At 38.2% G+C, this 26,790-nt stretch overlaps 1 pseudogene; it reads left to right on the top strand.

Moving 5' to 3' along the window:
* The window catches only part of LOC103231483 (uncharacterized), a 51,619-nt pseudogene that overhangs the window by 12,037 nt on the left and 12,792 nt on the right, over positions 1-26,790 (top strand).

Here is a 26,790-nt window from a genome sequence, read left to right as displayed (position 1 = left end):
AATTGCGTCGATTTGATTCTTCTCTCTTTTCTTCTTTATTAGTCTTGCTAGTGGTCTGTCAATTTTGTTGATCTTTTCAAAAAACCAACTCCTGGATTCATTGATTTTTTGGAGGGTTTTTTGTGTCTCTATCTCCTTCAGTTCTGCTCTGATCTTAGTTATTTCTTGCCTTCTGCTAGCTTTCGAATGTGTTTGCCCTTGCTTCTCTAGTTCTTTTAATTGTGATGTTAGAGTGTCAATTTTAGATCTTTCCTGCTTTCTCTTGTGGGCATTTAGTGCTATAAATTTCCCTCTACACACTGCTTTAAATGTGTCCCAGAGATTCTGGTATGTTGTATCTTTGTTCTCATTGGTTTCAAAGAACATCTTTATTTCTGCCTTCATTTCGTTATGTACCCAGTAGTCATTCAGGAGCAGGTTGTTCAGTTTCCATGTAGTTGAGCGGTTTTGATTGAGTTTCTTAGTCCTGAGTTCTAGTTTGATTGCACTGTGGTCTGAGAGACAGTTTGTTATAATTTCTGTTCTTGTACATTTGCTGAGGAGTGCTTTACTTCCAATTACGTGGTCAATTTTGGAGTAAGTACGATGTGGTGCTGAGAAGAATGTATATTCTGTTGATTTGGGGTGGAGAGTTCTATAGATGTCTATTAGGTCTGCTTGCTGCAGAGATGAGTTCAATTCCTGGATATCCTTGTTAACTTTCTGTCTCGTTGATCTGTCTAATGTTGACAGTGGAGTGTTGAAGTCTCCCATTATTATTGTATGGGAGTCTAAGTCTCTTTGTAAGTCTCTAAGGACTTGCTTTATGAATCTGGGTGCTCCTGTATTGGGTGCATATATATTTAGGATAGTTAGCTCTTCCTGTTGAATTGATCCCTTTACCATTATGTAATGGCCTTCTTTGTCTCTTTTGATCTTTGATGGTTTAAAGTCTGTTTTATCAGAGACTAGTATTGCAACCCCCGCTTTTTTGTGTTCTCCATTTGCTTGGTAAATCTTCCTCCATCCCTTTATTTTGAGCCTATGTATGTCTCTGCATGTGAGATGGGTCTCCTGAATACAGCAGACTGATGGGTCTTGACTCTTTATCCAGTTTGCCAGTCTGTGTCTTTTAATTGGAGCATTTAGTCCATTTACATTTAAGGTTAAGATTGTTATGTGTGAACTTGATCCTGCCATTATGATATTAACTGGTTATTTTGCTCGTTAGTTGATGCAGTTTCTTCCTAGCCTTGATGGTCTTTACATTTTGGCATGTTTTTGCAATGGCTGGTACCGGTTGTTCCTTTCCATGTTTAGTGCTTCCTTCAGGGTCTCTTGTAAGGCAGGCCTAGTGGTGACAAAATCTCTAAGCATTTGCTCATCTGTAAAGGATTTTATTTCTCCTTCACTTATGAAACTTAGTTTGGCTGGATATAAAATTCTGGGTTTAAAATTCTTTTCTTTAAGAATGTTGAATATTGGCCCCCACTCTCTTCTGGCTTGAAGAGTTTCTGCCGAGAGATCTGCTGTTAGTCTGATGGGCTTCCCTTTGTGGGTAACCCGACCTTTCTCTCTGGCTGCCCTTAAGATTTTTTCCTTCATTTCAACTTTGGTGAATCTGGCAATTATGTGTCTTGGAGTTGCTCTTCTCGAGGAGTATCTTTGTGGCGTTCTCTGTATTTCCTGGATTTCAATGTTGGCCTGCCCTACTAGGTTGGGGAAGTTCTCCTGGATGATATCCTGAAGAGTGTTTTCCAACTTGGTTCCATTTTCCCCGTCACTTTCAGGCACCCCAATCAGACGTAGATTTGGTCTTTTTACATAATCCCATACTTCTTGCAGGCTTTGTTCATTTCTTTTTCTTCTTTTTTCTTTTGGTTTCTCTTCTCGCTTCATTTCATTCATTTGTTCCTCCATCGCTGACATTCTTTCTTCCAGTTGATCGAGTTGGTTACTGAAGCTTGTGCATTTGTCACGTATTTCTCGTGCCATGGTTTTCGTCTCTTTCATTTCGTTTGTGAGCTTCTCTGCATTAATTACTCTAGCCATCAATTCTTCCACTTTTTTTTCAAGATTTTTAGTTTCTTTGCGCTGGGTACGTAATTCCTCCTTTAGCTCTGAGAAATTTGATGGACTGAAGCCTTCTTCTCTCATCTCGTCGAAGTCATTCTCCGTCCAGCTTTGATCCGTTGCTGGCGATGAGCTGCGCTCCTTTGCCGGGGGAGATGCGCTCTTATTTTTTGAATTTCCAGCTTTTCTGCCCTGCTTTTTCCCCATCTTTGTGGTTTTATCTGCCTCTGGTCTTTGATGATGGTGATGTACTGATGGGGTTTTGGTGTAGGTGTCCTTCCTGTTTGATAGCTTTCCTTCTAACAGTCAGGATCCTCAGCTGTAGGTTGTAGCTGTAGGAGATTGCTTGAGGTCCACTCCAGACCCTGTTTGCCTGGGTATCAGCAGCCAAGGCTGCAGAAGATAGAATATTTCTGAACAGCGAGTGTACCTGTCTGATTCTTGCTTTGGAAGCTTCCTCTCAGGGGTGTACTCCACCCTGTGAGGTGTGGGGTGTCAGACTGCCCCTAGTGGGGGATGTCTCCCAGTTAGGCTACTCAGGGGTCAGGGACCCACTTGAGCAGGGAGTCTGTCCCTTCTCAGATCTCAACCTCCGTGTTGGGAGATCCACTGCTCTCTTCAAAGCTGTCAGACAGAGTCGTTTGCGTCTGCAGAGCTGCTGCGTTTGTTATTTTTTACTGTGCCCTGTCCCCAGAGGTGGAGTCTACAGAGACAGGCAGGTTTCCTTGAGCTGCTGTGAGCTCCACCCAGTTCGAGCTTCCCAGCAGCTTTGTTTACCTACTTAAGCCTCAGCAATGGCGGGCGCCCCTCCCCCAGCCTCGCTGCTGCCTTGCCGGTAGATCACAGACTGCTGTGCTAGCAATGAGGGAGGCTCCGTGGGTGTGGGACCCTCCCGGCCAGGTGTGGGATATGATCTCCTGGTGTGCCTGTCTGCTTAAAGCGCAGTATTGGGGTGGGAGTTACCCGATTTTCCAGGTGTTGTGTGTCTCAGTTCCCCTGGCTAGGAAAAGGGATTCCCTTCCCCCTTGCGCTTTCCAGGTGAGGCAATGCCTCGCCCTGCTTCAGCTCTCACTGGTCGGGCTGCAGCAGCTGACCAGCACCGATCATCTGGCACTCCCCAGTGAGATGAACCCAGTACCTCAGTTGAAAATGCAGAAATCACCGGTCTTCTGTGTCGCTCGCGCTGGGAGGTCTCACTCCAATGCCCAGGCCAAAGTGCAGTGGCATGATCATGACTCACTGCAGCCTCAACCTCCCAGGCTCAGGTAATTCTCCCACCTCACAAGTAGCTGGGACTATAGGTGTGTACCACCACACTCAGCTAATTTTTGTATTTTTTGAAGAGAGGGGTTTCACCATGTTGCCCAGGCTAGTCTCCAACTCCTAAGCTCAGGTGATTTACCTGCTATGGCCTCCCAAAGCTCTGGGACTACAAGCACGAGGAAGTGCACGCAGCCCATTTATAATTTTTCAACTCCTCTCTCTTTTTATTCCTTTGCTTAATCTGGCCAAAAGTTTCTCAATTTTGTTTTCTTTAAAAAATTCAACTCAGTTTCTTTGATCTTTTCTATTATCTTCCTATTTAGTCTCTTTTTGTTCTAATTCTTATCATTTCCATAAGTATGCTAACATTGGGATTATTTTGTTCTTGTTCAAGTTTCTTGAGGAATTGAGTTAGACTGCTTTTCTACATCTTTTTCTTCTTAATGTAGGACTTTATTATTATAAACTTCTGTATTAGAACTGTTTTGGTTGCATCCCAAAAGTTTTGGTTTCTTGTGTTTCTAATTTCATTTGTCTCAGGATATGTTTAGATTTTTCTTTTGATTTCTTCTTTAACCCATTGATTTTTCCGGAGTGTGTTGTTTAATATTTACATATTTGTGAGTTTCCAGTTTTCTTTCTGCTATTGATTTTCAGTTTTATATCAGTACAATCAGAAAAAAAAGATATAATTTTAATCTTTATAAATTTGAAAAGACTTACTGTTTTTTACTTTTGGTTTAACATGTGATCTATCCTGGAGAATATTTCATGTATTCTTAGAAGAATGTGTATTCTCATATTGTTGGGTGGGACATATACGTATATTTAGTCTATAGTGTTATAGTGCACTGTTTTCTTAATTTTGTGCTTGAGTGATCTATCCGTTTTAAGTAGGATACTAACATTTTCTTTTATTGTATTTCTGTATATTTCTCTTTCCAGTTCTCTTAATGTTTGCTTTATATATTTAGGTATTCCAGTGTTGGATGCATATATCTATTTAATTGTTCTATCCTCTGGACAAATTAACCTCTCTATTATTATATAGTTAACTCCTTTGTCTCTTGTGACAGATTTTGTCAGTCTGTTTTATCTAATGTAAGTATAACTACCCCTGCCTGCACTCTTTTGTTTATCATTTGTATGGAATAACATTTCCATTTCTTTCACTTTTAGCCTATGTTTGTCCTTAAATCAAAAGTGAGTCTCTTGTAAGCATCTTGTCACTGGATTTTTAAAAATCCATTCAGCCACTCTCTCTCTGTTTTAAATTTGTTTTGTGACTGCTATATCCGAATATCACAGGGTATTTTATAAGGAAATGGGTGATTTATAAGGAATACAAGTTAATTTAGCTTATGATTCTGAAGGCAGGGAAGGCAGAGAGCATGACACTGGCATCTGGTGAAGACCTTTATGCTGCATAATAACATAGCCAAAGGCATGACGGGGAGAGAGCATATAACAAATACATACTTGTGATGACTATCCCACTGCTGTGATAAGGACATAAATACATTCATTACAGGCAGAGCTCTCATGCCCTAATCACTTCTTAAAACTCCCACTTCTTAATTCTGTCACAGTGGCTATTAAATTTTAACCTAAATTTTTGCAAGTGACATTCAGTCTATATCAGTGTCTGTTTATTGGATAATTTAATCTCTTTATATGTAATTATTGATAGGTAACTATTATAATTTTGTTTTCTATTTTATACTTCATTTGTTTCTTTTCTCCTCTTATGCTGTCTTCCCTTTGGTTTTGTTAATTTTTTGTCTTGTTTTTGTTGTTTTTATATACTTTGATTACTTTCTCTTTTTATTGTATGTATCTACTACAATTTTTTTCCCCAGTGGTTATAAGACTTACATAAACATCATATAACAGTCTAATTTAAGTTGATAATAATTCAACCTTTATACATAGAAAACTCTACAGTTTTCCTCTCCTTCACACATTTTAAAACTTCTTATATTGTGTATTCATTAAATTATCAAAACTATACTTCTTAAAAATACTTTTGTTTTATAGTTCTTATACTAGAATTAAAAGTGATAAATGTACCCACCATTACAATATTTGAATATTCTGAATTTCATTATTTACCATTTCCAGTGATATTAGTAGTTTTAATGCTTTCATATTTAGTTAGCATTTCATCATTTCAACTTGAGTAATTCCTTTAGTCCTTTAGCATTTCTAGACAGGTCTAGTGGTGATGAATTCCCTTAACATTTTTTTTTGGCGGGGGGTCTTGAAATGTCTTCATCTCTCTTATTTCTAAAAGATGCTTTGTTGTATATAGCCTTCTTAGTTGTCTGTTTTTTAAATTTTCCTTCTTTCAGCACTTTGAATATATGGTATAACTCCTATTTGGCCTGTAAGGTTTCTGCTGAAAAATCTACTGATAACATCATAAAGTTTCCCTTGTATGTGAATAATCTCTTATCTCATGCTGCTTTCATGATTCTTGCTTTGTCTTTGAATTTTGCCTTTGTCTTTGAATTTAATTATAATATATCCCAAAGGAATGTTCATTAGGTTCTTCTTGCCGCAGTTATTTTGAGCTTTATGAAACTGGTTGTTCATATCCTTTTCCAGATTTGGGGAATTTTAAGACATTATATATTTAAATAATCTTTTTTTCCTCTGTCTTTCTTCTGAAAATCCTAAAATGTATATATTTGTTCACTTTATGATATACAGCCTGTATGCTCCTTCTCACTTTCATTTTTTTTCTAATTGATTACTTTCAAATGACCTGTCTTTGAGTTTGCTGATTTTTTTTTTTTTTCCTGATTGAGTCTCTTGTTAAAACTGTTACATTTTTTCAGTTCTTCCATTGTTCACTTTAGTGCCAAGATTTCTGTTTGGTTCTTTTTAATTCTCTATTAAAAGTCTCATTTTATTCAAATATTGTGCTATAAAACTTTTTAGTTATCTATCTGTGTTCTTTTGCATCTCACTGAAATTCTTTAAGATGATTATTTTGAATTCTTCGTTAGCCAACTTTCAGATCTCCATTTCTTTGGAGATGATTACTACAGTTCTTTAGTTTCCTTTGGTGGTGGTGGTGGTGGTTTGCCTGATTCTTCATAATCTGTGTAGCCTTATGCTTATTTCCCTGAATGTGAAGGAGCAAACATCTCTTCTAGTCATTATAGACTAGTTTTAGGAAATAAATACTTTCTGCTTTTGGATCCTGAGCTGATGAGATTTTGACTAAGATTGCAGTTGAGTGTGTTGGAGACATGTCACATGACTGCTACTGGGTCTGCAGTGGATTATATGGTTGACAGACCTATTAGCAGGACATAGATTGTCATGGATCCTGTCTTTTCTCTTGGAAGACAACTTTCTTCAGGATCTTGAGCATTGTGGCTGGTTCTTAGATAAGGAATTGCAGTTGTTTCTGCAGAGTCAGGGTGCTGATAGAATAGATGTGGACAGGTGTGGCTCCTGCTGAGTCTCTGGAAGTGCTTTCATCCAGTCATTGAATAAGTCACTGATAGACATGACTGACCCCTGATCACAGCTGAATGGGTCTGGAACTGATTCATAGGGCTGCTACAGGATATGGGCCCTGGGCCCACGGCTTGTCTCCTTCTAGGTTTCTCATTGAGCAGAACTGCTCCCAGACCCTGGCTGACAGAAAGTAGAGCTAAACTTACAGGGCTGCTTTAAGATTCACTGTGAGACTAATGTCAGCAAGTCTAGCTCCAGGGGCACAGACGTGTGCTTTCAGGCAAGTCCCAGGTTGAGCAAAACTCCTGCCCTGTGGCTGCATGAAACTGGAGCAAAGTTTCAGTGCCACTTCAGGATTCCCATTCCAGTCAGTGTTGGCAGTTCTACATCCAGAGGCACAGATGGATGTTTTTTCCTGAGGGTCCCTGTGTGGACAGAACTTTTTCCAGATCATGACTGAGAGGTGATGGAGATGGATTTTGCCTATTCACGGGCCACAGACAGGACCAGGATCTTCAGGCCTGTCACCTGAATCTCAGGTGGGAATGAATCCTCCTGGAGTCTTGGAAGATTTTTTGAGTGGCAGGACCAAGGCCAAATGAGCTATAGCTAAATCTACAGTGGGATATGGCAATTTTTTTGTTGTGTGTCCAGAACCATAATCAACAAGCCTACCCTTCGGTTAAGGACTTGTCCTCAAATTGTCCTCCTTGATCTTGGGCTCCAGCTGGGCATCAGAAATTCTGACCTGGATCACAAAGCTCCCATAAAGGCAGTTGTATTTGGCACGGCTGCCACACTATGTTGTGAGAAATATGCATGGGGGCCTCCTATTCTGTCATCTTGCTTATTTTTCTAATCCTATATGTTTCACTTTTGAAAATGTATCATAAAACTCTTGGGGCGGAGCAAGATGGCCGAATAGGAACAGCTCCAGTCTCCAACTCCCAGCGCGAGCGACACAGAAGACCGGCGATTTCTGCATTTTCAACTGAGGTACTGGGTTCATCTCACTGGGGAGTGCCAGACGATCGGTGCTGGTCAGCTGCTGCAGCCCGACCAGTGAGAGCTGAAGCAGGGCGAGGCATTGCCTCACCTGGAAAGCGCAAGGGGGAAGGGAATCCCTTTTCCTAGCCAGGGGAACTGAGACACACAACACCTGGAAAATCGGGTAACTCCCACCCCAATACTGCGCTTTAAGCAGACAGGCACACCAGGAGATCATATCCCACACCTGGCCGGGAGGGTCCCACACCCACGGAGCCTCCCTCATTGCTAGCACAGCAGTCTGTGATCTACCGGCAAGGCAGCAGCGAGGCTGGGGGAGGGGCGCCCGCCATTGCTGAGGCTTAAGTAGGTAAACAAAGCTGCTGGGAAGCTCGAACTGGGTGGAGCTCACAGCAGCTCAAGGAAACCTGCCTGTCTCTGTAGACTCCACCTCTGGGGACAGGGCACAGTAAAAAATAACAAACGCAGCAGCTCTGCAGACGCAAACGACTCTGTCTGACAGCTTTGAAGAGAGCAGTGGATCTCCCAACACGGAGGTTGAGATCTGAGAAGGGACAGACTCCCTGCTCAAGTGGGTCCCTGACCCCTGAGTAGCCTAACTGGGAGACATCCCCCACTAGGGGCAGTCTGACACCCCACACCTCACAGGGTGGAGTACACCCCTGAGAGGAAGCTTCCAAAGCAAGAATCAGACAGGTACACTCGCTGTTCAGAAATATTCTATCTTCTGCAGCCTTGGCTGCTGATACCCAGGCAAACAGGGTCTGGAGTGGACCTCAAGCAATCTCCTACAGCTACAACCTACAGCTGAGGATCCTGACTGTTAGAAGGAAAGCTATCAAACAGGAAGGACACCTACACCAAAACCCCATCAGTACATCACCATCATCAAAGACCAGAGGCAGATAAAACCACAAAGATGGGGAAAAAGCAGGGCAGAAAAGCTGGAAATTCAAAAAATAAGAGCGCATCTCCCCCGGCAAAGGAGCGCAGCTCATCGCCAGCAACGGATCAAAGCTGGACGGAGAATGACTTCGACGAGATGAGAGAAGAAGGCTTCAGTCCATCAAATTTCTCAGAGCTAAAGGAGGAATTACGTACCCAGCGCAAAGAAACTAAAAATCTTGAAAAAAAAGTGGAAGAATTGATGGCTAGAGTAATTAATGCAGAGAAGCTCACAAACGAAATGAAAGAGACGAAAACCATGGCACGAGAAATACGTGACAAATGCACAAGCTTCAGTAACCGTCTCGATCAACTGGAAGAAAGAATGTCAGCGATGGAGGAACAAATGAATGAAATGAAGCGAGAAGAGAAACCAAAAGAAAAAAGAAGAAAAAGAAATGAACAAAGCCTGCAAGAAGTATGGGATTATGTAAAAAGACCAAATCTACGTCTGATTGGGGTGCCTGAAAGTGACGGGGAAAATGGAACCAAGTTGGAAAACACTCTTCAGGATATCATCCAGGAGAACTTCCCCAACCTAGTAGGGCAGGCCAACATTGAAATCCAGGAAATACAGAGAACGCCACAAAGATACTCCTCGAGAAGAGCAACTCCAAGACACATAATTGCCAGATTCACCAAAGTTGAAATGAAGGAAAAAATCTTAAGGGCAGCCAGAGAGAAAGGTCGGGTTACCCACAAAGGGAAGCCCATCAGACTAACAGCAGATCTCTCGGCAGAAACTCTTCAAGCCAGAAGAGAGTGGGGGCCAATATTCAACATTCTTAAAGAAAAGAATTTTAAACCCAGAATTTTATATCCAGCCAAACTAAGTTTCATAAGTGAAGGAGAAATAAAATCCTTTACAGATAAGCAAATGCTTAGAGATTTTGTCACCACTAGGCCTGCCTTACAAGAGACCCTGAAGGAAGCACTAAACATGGAAAGGAACAACCGGTACCAGCCATTGCAAAAACATGCCAAAATGTAAAGACCATCAAGGCTAGGAAGAAACTGCATCAACTAACGAGCAAAATAACCAGTTAATATCATAATGGCAGGATCAAGTTCACACATAACAATCTTAACCTTAAATGTAAATGGACTAAATGCTCCAATTAAAAGACACAGACTGGCAAACTGGATAAAGAGTCAAGACCCATCAGTCTGCTGTATTCAGGAGACCCATCTCACATGCAGAGACATACATAGGCTCAAAATAAAGGGATGGAGGAAGATTTACCAAGCAAATGGAGAACACAAAAAAGCGGGGGTTGCAATACTAGTCTCTGATAAAACAGACTTTAAACCATCAAAGATCAAAAGAGACAAAGAAGGCCATTACATAATGGTAAAGGGATCAATTCAACAGGAAGAGCTAACTATCCTAAATATATATGCACCCAATACAGGAGCACCCAGATTCATAAAGCAAGTCCTTAGAGACTTACAAAGAGACTTAGGCCCCCATACAATAATAATGGGAGACTTCAACACTCCACTGTCAACATTAGACAGATCAACGAGACAGAAAGTTAACAAGGATATCCAGGAATTGAACTCATCTCTGCAGCAAGCAGACCTAATAGACATCTATAGAACTCTCCACCCCAAATCAACAGAATATACATTCTTCTCAGCACCACATCGTACTTACTCCAAAATTGACCACGTAATCGGAAGTAAAGCACTCCTCAGCAAATGTACAAGAACAGAAATTATAACAAACTGTCTCTCAGACCACAGTGCAATCAAATTAGAACTCAGGACTAAGAAACTCAATCAAAACCGCTCAACTACATGGAAACTGAACAACCTGCTCCTGAATGACTACTGGGTACATAACGAAATGAAGGCAGAAATAAAGATGTTCTTTGAAACCAATGAGAACAAAGATACAACATACCAGAATCTCTGGGACACATTTAAAGCAGTGTGTAGAGGGAAATTTATAGCACTAAATGCCCATAAGAGAAAGCAGGAAAGATCTAAAATTCACACTCTAACATCGCAATTAAAAGAACTAGAGAAGCAAGGGCAAACACATTCGAAAGCTAGCAGAAGGCAAGAAATAACTAAGATCAGAGCAGAACTGAAGGAGATAGAGACACAAAAAACCCTCCAAAAAATCAATGAATCCAGGAGTTGGTTTTTTGAAAAGATCAACAAAATTGACAGACCACTAGCAAGAATAATAAAGAAGAAAAGAGAGAAGAATCAAATCGACGCAATTAAAAATGATAAAGGGGATATCACCACCGACCCCACAGAAATACAAACTACCATCAGAGAATACTGTAAACACCTCTACGCAAATAAACTGGAAAATCTAGAAGAAATGGATAATTTCCTGGACACTTACACTCTTCCAAGACTAAACCAGGAAGAAGTTGAATCCCTGAATAGACCAATAGTAGGCTCTGAAATTGAGGCAATAATTAATAGCCTACCAACCAAAAAAAGTCCAGGACCAGATGGATTCACAGCTGAATTCTACCAGAGGTACAAGGAGGAGCTGGTACCATTCCTTCTGAAACTATTCCAATCAATAGAAAAAGAGGGAATCCTCCCTAACTCATTTTATGAGGCCAACATCATCCTGATACCAAAGCCTGGCAGAGACACAACAAAAAAAGAGAATTTTAGACCAATATCCCTGATGAACATCGATGCAAAAATCCTCAATAAAATACTGGCAAACCGGATTCAGCAGCACATCAAAAAGCTTATCCACCATGATCAAGTGGGCTTCATCCCTGGGATGCAAGGCTGGTTCAACATTCGCAAATCAATAAACATAATCCAGCATATAAACAGAACCAAAGACAAGAACCACATGATTATCTCAATAGATGCAGAAAAGGCTTTTGACAAAATTCAACAACCCTTCATGCTAAAAACGCTCAATAAATTCGGTATTGATGGAACTTACCTCAAAATAATAAGAGCTATTTATGACAAACCCACAGCCAATATCATACTGAATGGGCAAAAACTGGAAAAATTCCCTTTGAAAACTGGCACAAGACAGGGATGCCCTCTCTCACCACTCCTATTCAACATAGTGTTGGAAGTTCTGGCTAGGGCAATCAGGCAAGAGAAAGAAATCAAGGGTATTCAGTTAGGAAAAGAAGAAGTCAAATTGTCCCTGTTTGCAGACGACATGATTGTATATTTAGAAAACCCCATTGTCTCAGCCCAAAATCTCCTTAAGCTGATCAGCAACTTCAGCAAAGTCTCAGGATACAAAATTAATGTGCAAAAATCACAAGCATTCTTATACACCAGTGACAGTCAAACAGAGAGCCAAATCAGGAATGAACTTCCATTCACAATTGCTTCAAAGAGAATAAAATACCTAGGAATCCAACTTACAAGGGATGTAAAGGACCTCTTCAAGGAGAACTACAAACCACTGCTCAGTGAAATCAAAGAGGACACAAACAAATGGAAGAACATACCATGCTCATGGATAGGAAGAATCAATATCGTGAAAATGGCCATACTGCCCAAGGTAATTTATAGATTCAATGCCATCCCCATCAAGCTACCAATGAGCTTCTTCACAGAATTGGAAAAAACTGCTTTAAAGTTCATATGGAACCAAAAAAGAGCCCGCATCTCCAAGACAATCCTAAGTCAAAAGAACAAAGCTGGAGGCATCACGCTACCTGACTTCAAACTATACTACAAGGCTACAGTAACCAAAACAGCATGGTACTGGTACCAAAACAGAGATATAGACCAATGGAACAGAACAGAGTCCTCAGAAATAATACCACACATCTACAGCCATCTGATCTTTGACAAACCTGAGAGAAACAAGAAATGGGAAAGGATTCCCTATTTAATAAATGGTGCTGGGAAAACTGGCTAGCCATAAGTAGAAAGCTGAAACTGGATCCTTTCCTTACTCCTTATACGAAAATTAATTCAAGATGGATTAGAGACTTAAATGTTAGACCTAATACCATAAAAATCCTAGAGGAAAACCTAGGTAGTACCATTCAGGACATAGGCATGGGCAAATACTTCATGTCTAAAACACCAAAAGCAACGGCAGCAAAAGCCAAAATTGACAAATGGGATCTCATCAAACTAAAGAGCTTCTGCACAGCAAAAGAAACTACCATCAGAGTGAGCAGGCAACCTACAGAATGGGAGAAAATTTTTGCAATCTACTCATCTGACAAAGGGCTAATATCCAGAACCTACAAAGAACTCAAACAAATTTACAAGAAAAAAACAAACAACCCCATCAAAAAGTGGGCAAAGGATATGAACAGACATTTCTCAAAAGAAGACATTCATACAGCCAACAGACACATGAAAAAATGCTCATCATCACTGGCCATCAGAGAAATGCAAATCAAAACCACAATGAGATACCATCTCACACCAGTTAGAATGGCGATCATTAAAAAGTCAGGAAACAACAGGTGCTGGAGAGGATGTGGAGAAATAGGAACACTTTTACACTGTTGGTGGGATTGTAAACTAGTTCAACCATTATGGAAAACAGTATGGCGATTCCTCAAGGATCTAGAACTAGATGTACCGTATGACCCAGCCATCCCATTACTGGGTATATACCCAAAGGATTATAAATTATGCTGCTATAAGGACACATGCACACGTATGTTTATTGCAGCTCTATTCACAATAGCAAAGACTTGGAATCAACCCAAATGTCCATCAGTGACAGATTGGATTAAGAAAATGTGGCACATATACACCATGGAATACTATGCAGCCATAAAAAAGGATGAGTTTGTGTCTTTTGTAGGGACATGGATGCAGCTGGAAACCATCATTCTTAGCAAACTATCACAAGAACAGAAAACCAAACACCGCATGTTCTCACTCGTAGGTGGGAACTGAACAATGAGATCACTTGGACTCGGGAAGGGGAACATCACACACCGGGGCCTATCATGGGGAGGGGGGAGGGGGGAGGGATTGCATTGGGAGTTATACCTGATGTAAATGACGAGTTGATGGGTGCAGCACACCAACATGGCACAAGTATACATATGTAGCAAACCTGCACGTTGTGCACATGTACCCTACAACTTGAAGTTTAATAATAATAAATAAATTTAAAAATAAATAAATAAAAGAAAATGTATCAAATTTGTGATTTTTTGGATTCAAAAATTCAGAAACAAAATACTCGAATGTACACATTGTATAAGATGTAAATTAGATTACTAGTGGGCACCACATATTTATTAATATGTTTGATTGTAAGTTTACGTTTACTGCAAGCAAAAAAGAATTATTAAGATTGATATCCATTTTATATTTAACTGATGTATAATTTAATTCCAAATACTGACATTATATTTTAGCAATTCTCACTGTATTTTGCAACATTTATGTTGTTCCTTGATTTGGAAATATAAAACTTTTCTTAGCTTCTAAAGACTTTATTATAGCCATTATATTTTGTGTAAGAATAGCACCAATATATTGATAACATGATAAAGAAGTCTTCCTAGTGTCTTTTAAATATTTACTCATTAAAATTTTCTCATTAGAGCTAATTATTAGTGATTATAATGCATTTTCTGTGACATTTTACTGCCATTCATTGAATGGCAATGTTTCAAAATGCCTTTTCTTCATGGGTGCACACAGTTGATAATTGCAAATATCTAAAGGATTATTATTAATAGACTATGTTGTATTCATTATTTTATGCACTAAAATTTCTCTTATTCTTGTTAATCTATATGATTGTGTTTTTTTTCAGATATGTTTCCTTAGATCAGTTAATTGTATTTTTGTTTTTCAACCTTGATATTATGAGTTGGATGATAATTTTCAACTCTGTAAGACTTTAAGACAATATGATGCTTAATTTATGTATGAATTAGCTATATGTCTGTTGCTAATTTAAAAATCTATGTGTTTTTCACCTGTATAAATATTGCCTCTACTTTGTTCATGACTTATCTTGTATATATTGTTTTTCTTAGCTGTTAATGATTGCTTTATTCTGTCTAGATGAGTAGTTAAGGAAATAATCTTTTTTTTTTTTTTTTTTTGAGACGGAGTCTAGCTCTGTTGCCCAGACCGGAGTGCAATGGCGCAATCTCAGCTCACTGCTAGCTCCGCCTCCCGGATTCACGCCATTCTCCTGCCTCGGTATCCCGAGTAGCTGGGACTACAGGCACCCGCCACCACGCTGGGGTAATTTTTTGTATTTTTAGTAGAGACTGGATTTCACCGTGTTAACCAGGATGGTCTCAATCTCCTGACCTCGTGATCCTCCCGACCTCGTGATCCTCCCACCATGGCCTCCCAAAGTACTGGGATTACAGGCGTGAGCCACCGCGCCCGGCTTGAAATAATCTTAAATTCACAATCCGTTGTTTGGATCTATGTAATTATGTGAGAGGAACACTTTTGTTCTTTGAAGCTGATTTTTGAAACATTTGATGACTATCTCTTTTAGGTAGTCAAATTTTTTATGGTGAAAACATAACAATTGTCATCTCAAACATTTTTAAGTGTACAGTTTATTAGTGTTAAGTATAGTCATATTGTTTTACAAGAGGTTTGTAGATCATTTTTATCTTACAGAAGTCAAAGTGAATACCCATTAAACTACAAATTGTCCTTTCCACACTTCTCTCCAGCTCCTGAAGAGCACCATTCTGCTTAATGTTTCTATGAGTTTGGCTACTGTAGATACTTTATGTAGGTGTAATCAAACAGCATCTCTTTCTTTTTAACTATCTTATTTCACCTGGCGTAATGTCCTCAAATTTGTCCGTATTAGAATACTTGTCAAAATGTCTCTGATTTTTAAGGCTCAGTAGTGTTCTGTTGTGTACGTTTGCCACATTTGTTTAATCGGCTCATCCAATAAGGGACATTTTGATTGCTTCCAGGTATTGTCTTTTGGGAGTAATGCTGCAGGGTACATGGATGTGCAAACATCTCTTCCATGTTCTGTTTTGAATATGTTTAGAATATTTTGGATACACGGATATAGTCCCATATGTATGTTCTTGCTTTTTGTTGCCTCATCCTTTGCTATTATATCCAAAAATTCAATGCCAAGATCAGTTTTCATGACCAAGCTTTCCCCTTATGTATTCTTCTAGGAGTTTTACATTTGTAGGTTTTACGTTTAACTTTTAGTTTGCTTTTTCAATTGATACAAAATTGTACATATTTATGGGGTACAATTTTATATATGTGTATGTGTTATATAATGATCATATCAGGATATTTAGTGCATTACCTCGTGTATTTGGTAATTCTTTGTAGTGAGAACATTCAAAAGTCTCTCTTCTAGCTGTTTTAATTTTTATTGTTTGTAAAGACAGGATCTCACTCTGTCACCCAGACTGAAGTGCAGTGGCACAATTGTAGTTCACTGTAACTTCAAACTCTTGGGCTTAAGTGATCCTCTGGCCTCAGCTCCCCAAGTAGCTAGGACTACAGGCATGTGCCACCATGTCCAGCTAATTTTTTAAAAATTTTGCATATAGGGTCTCAGTACATTGTCCAGGCTGGCCTTGAACTCCTGACCTCAAGTGGTCCTCCTGCTTCAGCCTCCCGAAATGCAGAGATTACAAGGATGTAACACTGTGACGGGTCTCTTCTAGCTATTTTGTAATATTCAATACCCTCCTATTAACCATTGTTATCCTGCTGTGTAAGAGAACACCAGAACTTATTTCTCCTATGTAATTGTAGTTTTATACCTGTTAACCAACCTCTTTCTATTTCTGCCCCTTCAGTCTCTGGTAACCACTATTACACTCTCTGCTTATTATCAACTTTTTTTCCTTTTTTTTTTTTTTTTTGGACAGAGTCTAGCTCTGTCACCCAGGCTGGAGTGCAGTGGCATGATCTCAGCTCACGGCAATCTCTGCCTCCTGGGTTCAAGCTATTCTCCTGCCTCAGCCTCCGAGTAGCTGGGACTACAGGCACACACCGCCATGCTCAGCTAGCTTTTTGTATTTTTAGTAGAGACGGGGTTTCACCATGTTGGCCATGCTGGTCTTGAACTCTTGACCTAAAGTGATCCACCCGCTATAGCCTCCCAAAGTGCTGGGATTAGAAGCGTGAGCCACCATACCCAACCCTTTTTTTCTTTTCTTTTTTCTTTTTTTTTTTAGGTTACTCATTTGAGTAAGATCACAAAGGGTTTATCTTTCTGTATATGGCCTCTTCACTTAACATGATATCTCACAGTTCATCCATGTTATTGCAAAGGACAGGATTTTATTCTTTTTTAATGGCTGAATAGTATTTCATTGTGCATGTACACCACATTTTCTTTATCCATTTATCTCTCCATTTGGATTGATTTCATATCTTGGCTGTTATAAAGAGTGCTGCCATAAATATGGGAATGCAGCTATGTTTCTGGCACATTGATTTCCTTTCTTTTGGATATATACCCAATGGTGAAATTGTTAAATCATATGACAGCTGTATTTTTAATTTTTCAGGAACTTCCATACTCTTCTGTAGTGGCCATACTACTTATCCCATCGACAGTATACACGTGTTCCCTTTTCTTCACAACCTCACCAATACTTGTTTTAGTTGTATTTTTTGTCTTTTTGATTATAGTCATTTTAATTAGAGTGTGGTGGTATCTCATTGTGATTTGGATTTGCATTCCCTTGATGATTAATTATGATAAGCGTCTTTTTATGTACCTGTTGGCCATTCGTATGTCTTCTTTTCACTAATGTCTATTAAGGTCTTTGGCACATTTTTAAACTGGATTATATGTTTGTCTTATTTTGATCCGATTTCAAATTTCTTATGTACTTGGTATTAACCTCTTGTCATATATATAGTTTGCGAATATTTTCTTCCATTGTCTATGTTGTCTCTTCACTCTGTTATTTCATCTGATATGCAAAAGTGTTTTAGGTTGATGTAATCTCGTTTGCCTATTTTTGCTTAGGTTGTCTTTGCTTTGACGTCTTTCCAAGTCCAATGTTGTAAAGTATTTGCCCGGTTTTCATCTAATAGTTTCATAGTTTAGGGCATTACATTTAAGTCTATAATCCATTTTGAGTTTGTTTTTGTATATGATAAGGGTTAGGGATCTAGTCTTATTCTTCTGCTTATGGATATTCAATTTTTCCTGCACTATTTATTAAAGAGATTGTCTTTTCCCCAAAGTGTATTCTCGGCATCTTTGTTGAAAATCAGTCAGCTTTAGGTGCATGAATTTATTTATGGACTCATTCGGCATATTCGTCTATGTGTTTGTTTTAATGCCAGTACAATGTTGTTTGGGATACTATAGCTTTGTAGTAAATTTTGAAGTCAGGTGGTGTGATGCCTTCAGCCTTGTTCCTTTTGCTCAGGATTGCTTTGGCAATTCTGGGTATTTTGTGATTCCGTGTACGTTTAGTTTTTGTGGGTTTTTTTTAATATACTTTAAGTTCTAGGGTACATGTGCGCAACGTGCAGGTTTGTTACATATGTATATATGTGCCATGTTGGTGTGCTGCACCCATTAACTCGTCATTTACATTAGGTATATCTCCTAATGCTATCCCTCCCGCCTCCCCCCTCCCCCCTCCCTACAATAGGCCCCAGTGTGTGATGTTCCCCTTCCTGTGTCCAAGTGATCTCATTGTTCAGTTCCCACCTATGAGTGAGAACATGCGGTATTTGGTTTTCTATTCTTGTGATAGTTTGCTGAGAACGATGGTTTCCAGCTGCATCCATGTCCCTACAAAGGACACAAACTCATCCTTTTTTATGGCTGCATAGTATTCCATGGTGTATATGTGCCCCATTTTCTTAATCCAGTCTGTCATTGATGGACATTTGGGTTGATTCCAGGTCTTTGCTATTGTGAATAGTGCCGCAATAAACATACGTGTGCATGTGTCTTTATAGCAGCATGACTTATAATACTTTGAGTATATCCCCAGTAATGGGATGGCTGGGTCAAATGGTATTTCTAGTTCTAGATCCTTGAGGAATCGCCACACTGTTTTCCACAATGGTTGAACTAGTTTACAGTCCCACTGACAGTGTAAAAGTGTTCCTATTTCTCCACATCCTCTCCAGCACCTGTTGTTTCCTGATTTTTTAATGATGGCCATTCTGACTGGTGTGAGATGGTATCTCATTGCGATTTTGATTTACATTTCTCTGATGGCGAGTGATGATGAGCATTTTTTCAAGTGTCTGTTGGCTGTATGAATGTCTTCTTTTGAGAAGTGTCTGTTCATATCCTTTGCCCACTTTTTGATGGGGTTGTTTGTTTTATTCTTGTAAATTTGATTGAGTTCCTTATAGGTTCTGGATATTAGCCCTTTGTCAAATGAGTAGATTGCAAAAATTTTCTCCCATTCTGTAGGTTGCCTGTTCACTCTGATGGTAGTTTCTTTTGCTGTGCAGAAGCTCTTTAGTTTAATTAGATCCCATTTGTCAATTTTGGCTTTTGCTGCCGTTGCTTTTGGTGTTTTAGACATGAAGTCTTTGCCCATGCCTATGTCCTGAATGGTATTACCTAGGTTTTCTTCTAGGGTTTTTATGGTTTTAGCTCTAACATTTAAGTCTCTAATCCATCTTGAATTAATTTTCGTATAAGGAGTAAGGAAAGGATCCACTTTCAGCTTTCTACTTATGGCTAGCCAATTTTCCCAACACCATTTATTAAATAGGGAATCCTTTCCCCATTTCTTGTTTTTGTCAGGTTTGTCAAAGATCAGATGGCTGTAGATGTGTGGTATTATTTCTGAGGGCTCTGTTCTGTTCCATTGGTCTATATCTCTGTTTTGGTACCAGTGCCATGCTGTTTTGGTTACTGTAGCCTTGTAGTATAGCTTGAAGTCAGGTAGCATGATGCCTCCAACTTTGTTCTTTTGGCTTAGGATTGTCTTGGCAATGCGGGCTCTTTTTTGGTTCCATATGAACTTTAAAGCAGTTTTCTCCAATTCTGTGAAGAAAGTCATTGGTAGCTTAACGGGGATGGCATTGAATCTATAAATTGCCTTGGGCAGTATGACCATTTTCACAACATTGATTCTTCCTATCCATGAGCATGGTATGTTCTTCCTTTGTTTGTGTCCTCTTTTATTTCACTGAGCAGTGGTTTGTAGTTCTCCTTGAAGTTGGATTCCTAGGTATTTTATTCTCTTTGAAGCAATTGTGAGTGGGAGTTCATTGATGATTTGGCTCTCTGTTTGTCTGTTATTGATGTTTAAGAATGCTTGTGATTTTTGCACATTGATTTTGTATCCTGAGACTTTGCTGAAGTTTCTTATCAGCTTAAGGAGATTTAGGGCTGAGATGATGGGGTTTTCGAAATATACAATCACGTCATCTGCAAACAGGGACAATTTGACTTCCTCTTTTCCTAACTGAATACCTTTGATTTCTTTCTCTTGCCTGATTGCCCTAGCCAGAACTTCCAACAGTATGTTGAATAGGAGTGGTGAGAGAGGGCATCCCTGTCTTGTGCCAGTTTTCAAAGGGAATGCTTCCAGTTTTTGCCCATTCAGTATGATATTGGCTGTGGGTTTGTCATTAATAGCTCTTATTATTTTGAGATACGTTCCATCAATACCGAATATATTGAGAGTTTTTAGCATGAAGGGCTGTTGAATTTTGTCAAAGGCCTTTTCTGCATCTATTGAGATAATCATGTGGTTGTTGTCTTTGGTTCTGTTTATATGCTGGATTTCGTTTATTGATTTGCGTATGTTGAACCAGCCTTGCATCCCAAGGATGAAGCCCACTTGATCATGGTGGATAAACTTTTTGATGTGCTGCTGGATTCAGTTTGCCAGTATTTTACTGAGGATTTTTGCATCGATGTTCATCAGGGATATTGGTCTAAAATTCTCTTTTTTTTGTTGTATCTCTGCCAGGCTTTGGTATCAGGGTGATGTTGGCCTCGTAAAATGAGTTAGGGAGGATTCCCTCTTTTTCTATTGGTTGGAATAGTTTCAGAAGGAATGGTACCAACTCCTCCTTGTACCTCTGGTAGAATTCGGCTGTGAATCCATCTGGTCCTGGACTTTTTTTGTTTGGTAGGCTCTTAATTATTGCCTCAATTTCAGAGCCTGCTATTGGTCTATTCAGGGATTCAACTTCTTCCTGGTTTAGTCTTGGGAGAGTGTAAGTGTCCAGGAAATTATTCATTTCTTCTAGGTTTTCTAGTTTATTTGCATAGTGGTGTTTATAGTATTCTCTGATGGTAGTTTGTATTTCTGTGGGATCGGTGGTGATATCCCCTTTATCATTTTTTTTATTGCATCTATTTGATTCTTCTCTCTTTTCTTCTTTATTAGTCTTGCTAGCAGTCTATCAATTTTGTTGATCTTTTCAAAAATCCAGCTCCTGGATTCATTCATTTTTTGGAGGGTTTTTTGTGTCTCCATCTCCTTCAGTCCTGCTCTGATCTTAGTTATTTCTTGCCTTCTGCTAGCTTTTGAATGTGTTTGCTCTTGCTTCTCTCGTTCTTTTAATTGTGATGTTAGGGTGTCAATTTTAGATCTTTCCTACTTTCTCTTGTGGGCATTTAGTGCTATAAATTTCCCTCTACACACTGCTTTAAATGTGTCCCAGAGATTCTGGTATGTTGTATCTTTGTTCTCATTGGTTTCCAAGAACATCTTTATTTCTGCCTTCATTTTGTTATGTACCCAGTAGTCATTCAGGAGCAGGTTGTTCAGTTTCCATGTAGTTGAGCGGTTTTGATTGAGTTTCTTAGTCCTGAGTTCTAGTTTGATTGCACTGTGGTCTGAGAGACAGTTTGTTATAATTTCTGTTCTTTTACATTTGCTGAGGAGTGCTTTACTTCCATTTGTGGAGGTTTTTTTCTATTTTTTGTGAAGAATGTCATTGGTATTCTAATAGAAATTGCATTAAATCTATAGGTCACTTTGGGTAGCATGCCCATTTAAATAATATTCTTCCAATATGTAAACACAATATATTTTCATTTATTCACGTGTATTTCATTTTTTCATCCATGTTTTATGATTATCAGTGTAGATATCTTTCACCTTTTTATTTACATTTATTGCTGGGTATCTTGTTTGTAGTTATTTGTATACACAGAAAAAGTATTTGACAAAATTTAACTTTGTTTATAGTGAAAACTCTAAGCAGATTATGTATAGAAGGTATGTATCTCAACACAGTAAATATGACAAACTAGTGTTAATATACCAAAGAGGGAAAAGAAGAAAGCTTTTTCTCTGAGATCTGTAACATGATAAGGATATCCAGTTTCACCACTCCTATTCAACATAGTACTAGAAGTCCTAGCCAGAGTAATTAGTCAAGAGAAAGAAATAAAAGGCATTCAGATTGGAATGGAAAAATGAAATCGTCCTTGTTTACAGACAAAATGACCTTGTATATTAAAAATACATAAACGTGTCACCAAAAACCTGTCAGAACTAATAAACAAGTTCTGTAAAGTTGCAGGATACAAAATCAACATACAAATATCAATAGCTTCTCTGTGTGCTGATAGAAAACCATCTGAAAAAGAAAATAAAACATGCAAGTTATAGTAGCTACAAAACGTAAGTCAGTCCATTTTGAGTTCATGTTTGTAAGGTCCAACTTTATTTTTTCCCTGTGGATTTCCAGTATTCCCAACCCTGTTTGTTGAGAAGACTGTCCTTTTCTCATTGTGAATTCTTGAAACCCTTGTTGAAAATAAATTTACTATATACATGAGTGTTTATTTCTGGACTTTCCAGTCTCTTTCATCTTTTATTTATCTTTATGTCAGTAGCACACTGTTTTCAGTACAATAGCTTTGTAGTATGTTTTGAAATCAGAAAGTATGATGCCCCTTTGTTTTTCTTTCCCAAGATTGTTTATCCATCTGTGGAAGATTGTTTATCCATCTGTGGTCTTTTGAGATTCCACAGACATTTTGGACTATTTTAATACTTGTACAAAAAGTTACATTAATATTTTGATGGAGAGCACATTGAATCTGTAGATCACTCTGGGTAGTATTGGCATCTTAACAATATTGTCTTCAAATTTTTGAACACAAGTGTGTTTGAGAATTTATTTAATTTCCACATATTCGTGGACATGCCATTTTTCTTTCTGTTCTTCTAGTTTTATTCTGTTTGTAGTAAGAAGTGATGCTTTGTGTGATTGTCATCTGCTTAAATTTGGTAAGACTGTTTTGCACCTTAACAGGTTGTCTATCTGTGATAATGTGTCATGTATGGTTACAGATATTATGTATTCTGCTGTCAAATGGTCAGTTCTGTATATGACTGTTAGGTCTAATCTTCTATAGTATTGTTCAAGTCCTCTGTTTCCTTATTGATCTTCTGTCTCTCTTATTCTTTCCATTACTGAAAGTGGAGTATGGAAGTCCCCTACTACTATTGTACTGCTGGCTACTTCAATTCTGTAAAAGTTCGCCAGTTGCTGCATGTATTTGGGAGGTGTGATGTTAGGTGCATATAAGTTAATATTTATTATAGCTTCCTGCACAATGAACCCTTTTATAATTATATAATGCTCTTCCTTGTCTCTTGTGACATGTTTTGATGTAACATGTATTTTAACTAATATGACAGTATTTTACTTTTGGCATTTTTTTTTCCATTCTTTCATATTCAGCTTATGTACATTCTTAGATCTAAAGTTGGCCTTCAGTAGAAAGCATGGAGTTGGATCTTTTTTCTTGAATTTATTCGGCCAAATTATGTCTTTTGAATTTATTCATTTATATAGAAAGTAATTACTGAAAGGGAATGACTCACTATTGCATTTTGTTCACTTTTTTGTTTTAGGTCTTGTATCTATTTTGGTCCTGTTTTCCTCTCTTGCTATCTTCCTTAGTGTTTTGTTGATTTTTGTAGTGACATGTTTTAATCCTTTCCCACTTCTATCTGTGTATCTATTGTAGGTATTTGCTTTGTGGTTACCATAGATATTGTGTAAAACATGTTAAAGTTATAACAGTCTACCTCTAGCTGCTAACCTTAATTGCATACAAAAATCCTGCCTCTCTAGGAACCCTCCATTGTATTTTAGTGACATCACAAATTACATCGCTTTATATTGTGAATCCATTAGCACAGATTTCTGGTTATTTTTAAGTGTTTGACTTTTCAAATCTATAACAAAATTAAAAGTATTCTATGCACCATCATTATAATACATAATATTTTACTTGTATATATAATTACTGTTACCAGAAAGCTTTATATTTTTATATAATCTTGTGTTACTATTTACCATCATTTTATTTTTCAATATGAAGAACTGCCTGTCTTTAGCACTTCTTTTAGAACAGATCTAGTGGGTATGAATTCATTTGGCTTTTGTTGATTTTCAGTATTCTTTATTTCCAAATTTTTAAAGGATAGTTTTGGAAGATAACATTTTCTTGATTGGTAGTTGTCATTATTCAGCACTTCAAATATATCATTCTTCAACTTTCTGATCTGTGAGAATTTTTGGTGAGACATCTGCTGGTCATCCTATAGGAGTGGGCCTTGTATATACCAAGTCACTGGGGTTTTTTGTTGTTTTTTGTTTTTGTTTTTGTTTTGGCTTCTAAATTCTCTTTGTAACTTTTGAATCTCTGATTATAATGTGTCTTGTTGTGGGTCTCTTTGTGTTGTTACTAGTTAGAGTTGGTAGAGTTTCATTAAATTTTAGGCCATTTTTTCCCTCAAATTTGGAAAATTCTCAGCCATCATTTCTTCAAATAAATTTTCTACTCTTTTCTCTCTCTTTGCATTCTAGAATGCCTGTTATGAGTATATTGGCCTACTTCATAGTACCCCATTAGTCCCTTAGACGCTGTATTGTTTTCTGTTTTTCTTTTTACTGTCTTGACTATATACTTTCAAATAACCTATTACCAAGCTTGTTGGGTTTTTTCTCCTACATCAAGTCTGCTATTAAACCCTCTAGTGAATCATTAAATTAAGTTATTTTTCAGCTCCACACTTTGTGTTTTTACAGTTTTAATCTCTCTTCATCAGTTCATTTTCTTCATGCATTTTTGTCATCTTTTGTTTATTTTTCTGTATTCTCCTTTAACTGGTTGAACATCTTTAAAATAGATATTTTACAAGGCACAGTGGCGTGTGCATGTAATCCCAGCTAGTTTGGAGGCTAAGGCAGGAGGATTGCTTGAGGTCAGCCTGGGCAATATTGCAAGAACCCACGTCTAAGATTTTTTTTTTATTAGTTTCTGTGGCATGTGACTGTAGTCCCAGTGACTCCGGAGGCTGTGTCAGGAGGATTACTTTACCCCAGGAATTTGAGGCTAGGCTACATTGAGCTATGATTGTACCAGTGTACTCCAGTCTGAGTGACAGAGTAAGACTCCATTTTTTTCTTTTCCATTTTTTTTTTTTTTTTTTTTTGATGTACTTTAGACTTCTATTTTACATTCAATGTGTATATGTGCTGATTTATTACATGGGTATATTGCATGACACTGGTTTGGGGTATGAATAATCCCGTCACCCAGATAATGAGCATAGTGCCCAGTAGGAAGTTTTTCAGCCCTTGCCTCCCTCCTTTACTCCCCCTCTAAGTCCCCATTGTCTCTTTTTCCCATCTTTATGTCCATATGTACCCAATGTTTAGTTCCCAGTTACAAGAACATGGTCTTTGATTTTCTGTTCCTGTGTTAATTTACTTAGGACAATAGCTGCATCCATGTTGCTGCAAAGGACATGATTTTATTCTTTTTTATGGCTACATAGTATTCTATGGTATATATGTACCACATTTTCTTTAACCAGTCCACCATTGATGGGCACCTAGGCTGATTCCATGTTTTTGCTATTGCGAATAGTGCTGCAATGAACATATGAGTGCATGTGACTTTTTGGTAGAACAATTCCTTTTCCTTTAGGTATATGCTAACTAATAGGATTACTAGGTCAAATGGTAGTTCCAAGTTGTTTCAGAAATCTCCGAACTGTCTTCCACAGTCACTGAGCTAATTTACATTTCAATCAGCAATGTATAAGTATTCTCTTTTCTGTACAGCCCTTGCCAACATCTGTTTTTTGACTTTTCAATAATCACTGAGTGGTGTAAATAGTATCTCAGTGTGGTTTGATTTGCATTTTTCTGATGAGTAGTGATGTGTAACATTTTTTCGTATACTTGTTGGCTGCTTGTATGTCTTCTTTTTGAGAAGTGTCTGCTCTTACCCTTTGCCTACTTTTTAATGGTTTTTTTTCTTGTTAATTTAAATTTCATATGGATTCTAGAATTAGGCCTTTGTCAGGTGCGTAGTTTGTGAGTATCTTCTCCAGTTCTGTAGGTTGTTGATTCTGTTCACAGTTTCTTTTGCTGTGCAGAAACTCTTTAATTAGGTCCCATTTGTCCATTTTTGTTTTAGTTACAATTGCTGTTGAAAACTTAGCCATAAATTCTTTGCCAAAGTCAATGTCTAGAATGGTATTTGCCAGGTTTTCTTCTAGTATGTTTATTTTTGAGAATCTGAATTTAAATCTTTAATCATGTTGAGTTAATTTTTTTATACGGTGAAAGGTAGGAGTCTATGTTCATTCTTCTGCATATGGTTAGTCAGTTATCCCAGAACCATTTATTAAATAGGGAGTCCTTTCACTATTGCTTGTTTTTGTTGACTTTGTGGAACATCCGATGATTGTAAGTGTGTGCCTCTATTTATTTCTGGGTACTCTATTCTGTTCCATTGGTCTATGTGTTGTTGTTTTTTTTTTTAATTTTGTTTTTCTTTGTTTCCTCTAAAAAAAAAAAAAAAAGATGTGGGGGGTGTTGCAAAATGTGCAGGTTTGTTACATGCAGAAAACAGAAAAAAGGTTTGCAAAACGTGCAGGTTTGTTACATAAGTGTATGTGTACCATGGTGATTTGCTGCACCTATTGACCCTTCTTCTATGTTCCCTCCCCTCACCCCTAAAACCCCCAACAGGCACTGGTGTGTGATGTTCCCCTCCCTGTGTTCATGTGTTCTCATTGTTCAACTCCCAATTATGAGTGAGAACATATGGTGTTTAGTTTTCTGTTCCTGTGTTAGTTTGCTGAGGATGATGGCTTCCAG

The sequence above is a fragment of the Chlorocebus sabaeus genome, chromosome 5 (genome assembly GCF_047675955.1).
Source record: "Chlorocebus sabaeus isolate Y175 chromosome 5, mChlSab1.0.hap1, whole genome shotgun sequence".
In the NCBI taxonomy this organism is placed as follows: Eukaryota; Metazoa; Chordata; class Mammalia; order Primates; family Cercopithecidae; genus Chlorocebus; species Chlorocebus sabaeus.
The sequence above is the reverse complement of the archived record's forward strand: the minus strand, read 5'-3'. Positions and strand labels throughout refer to the sequence as shown.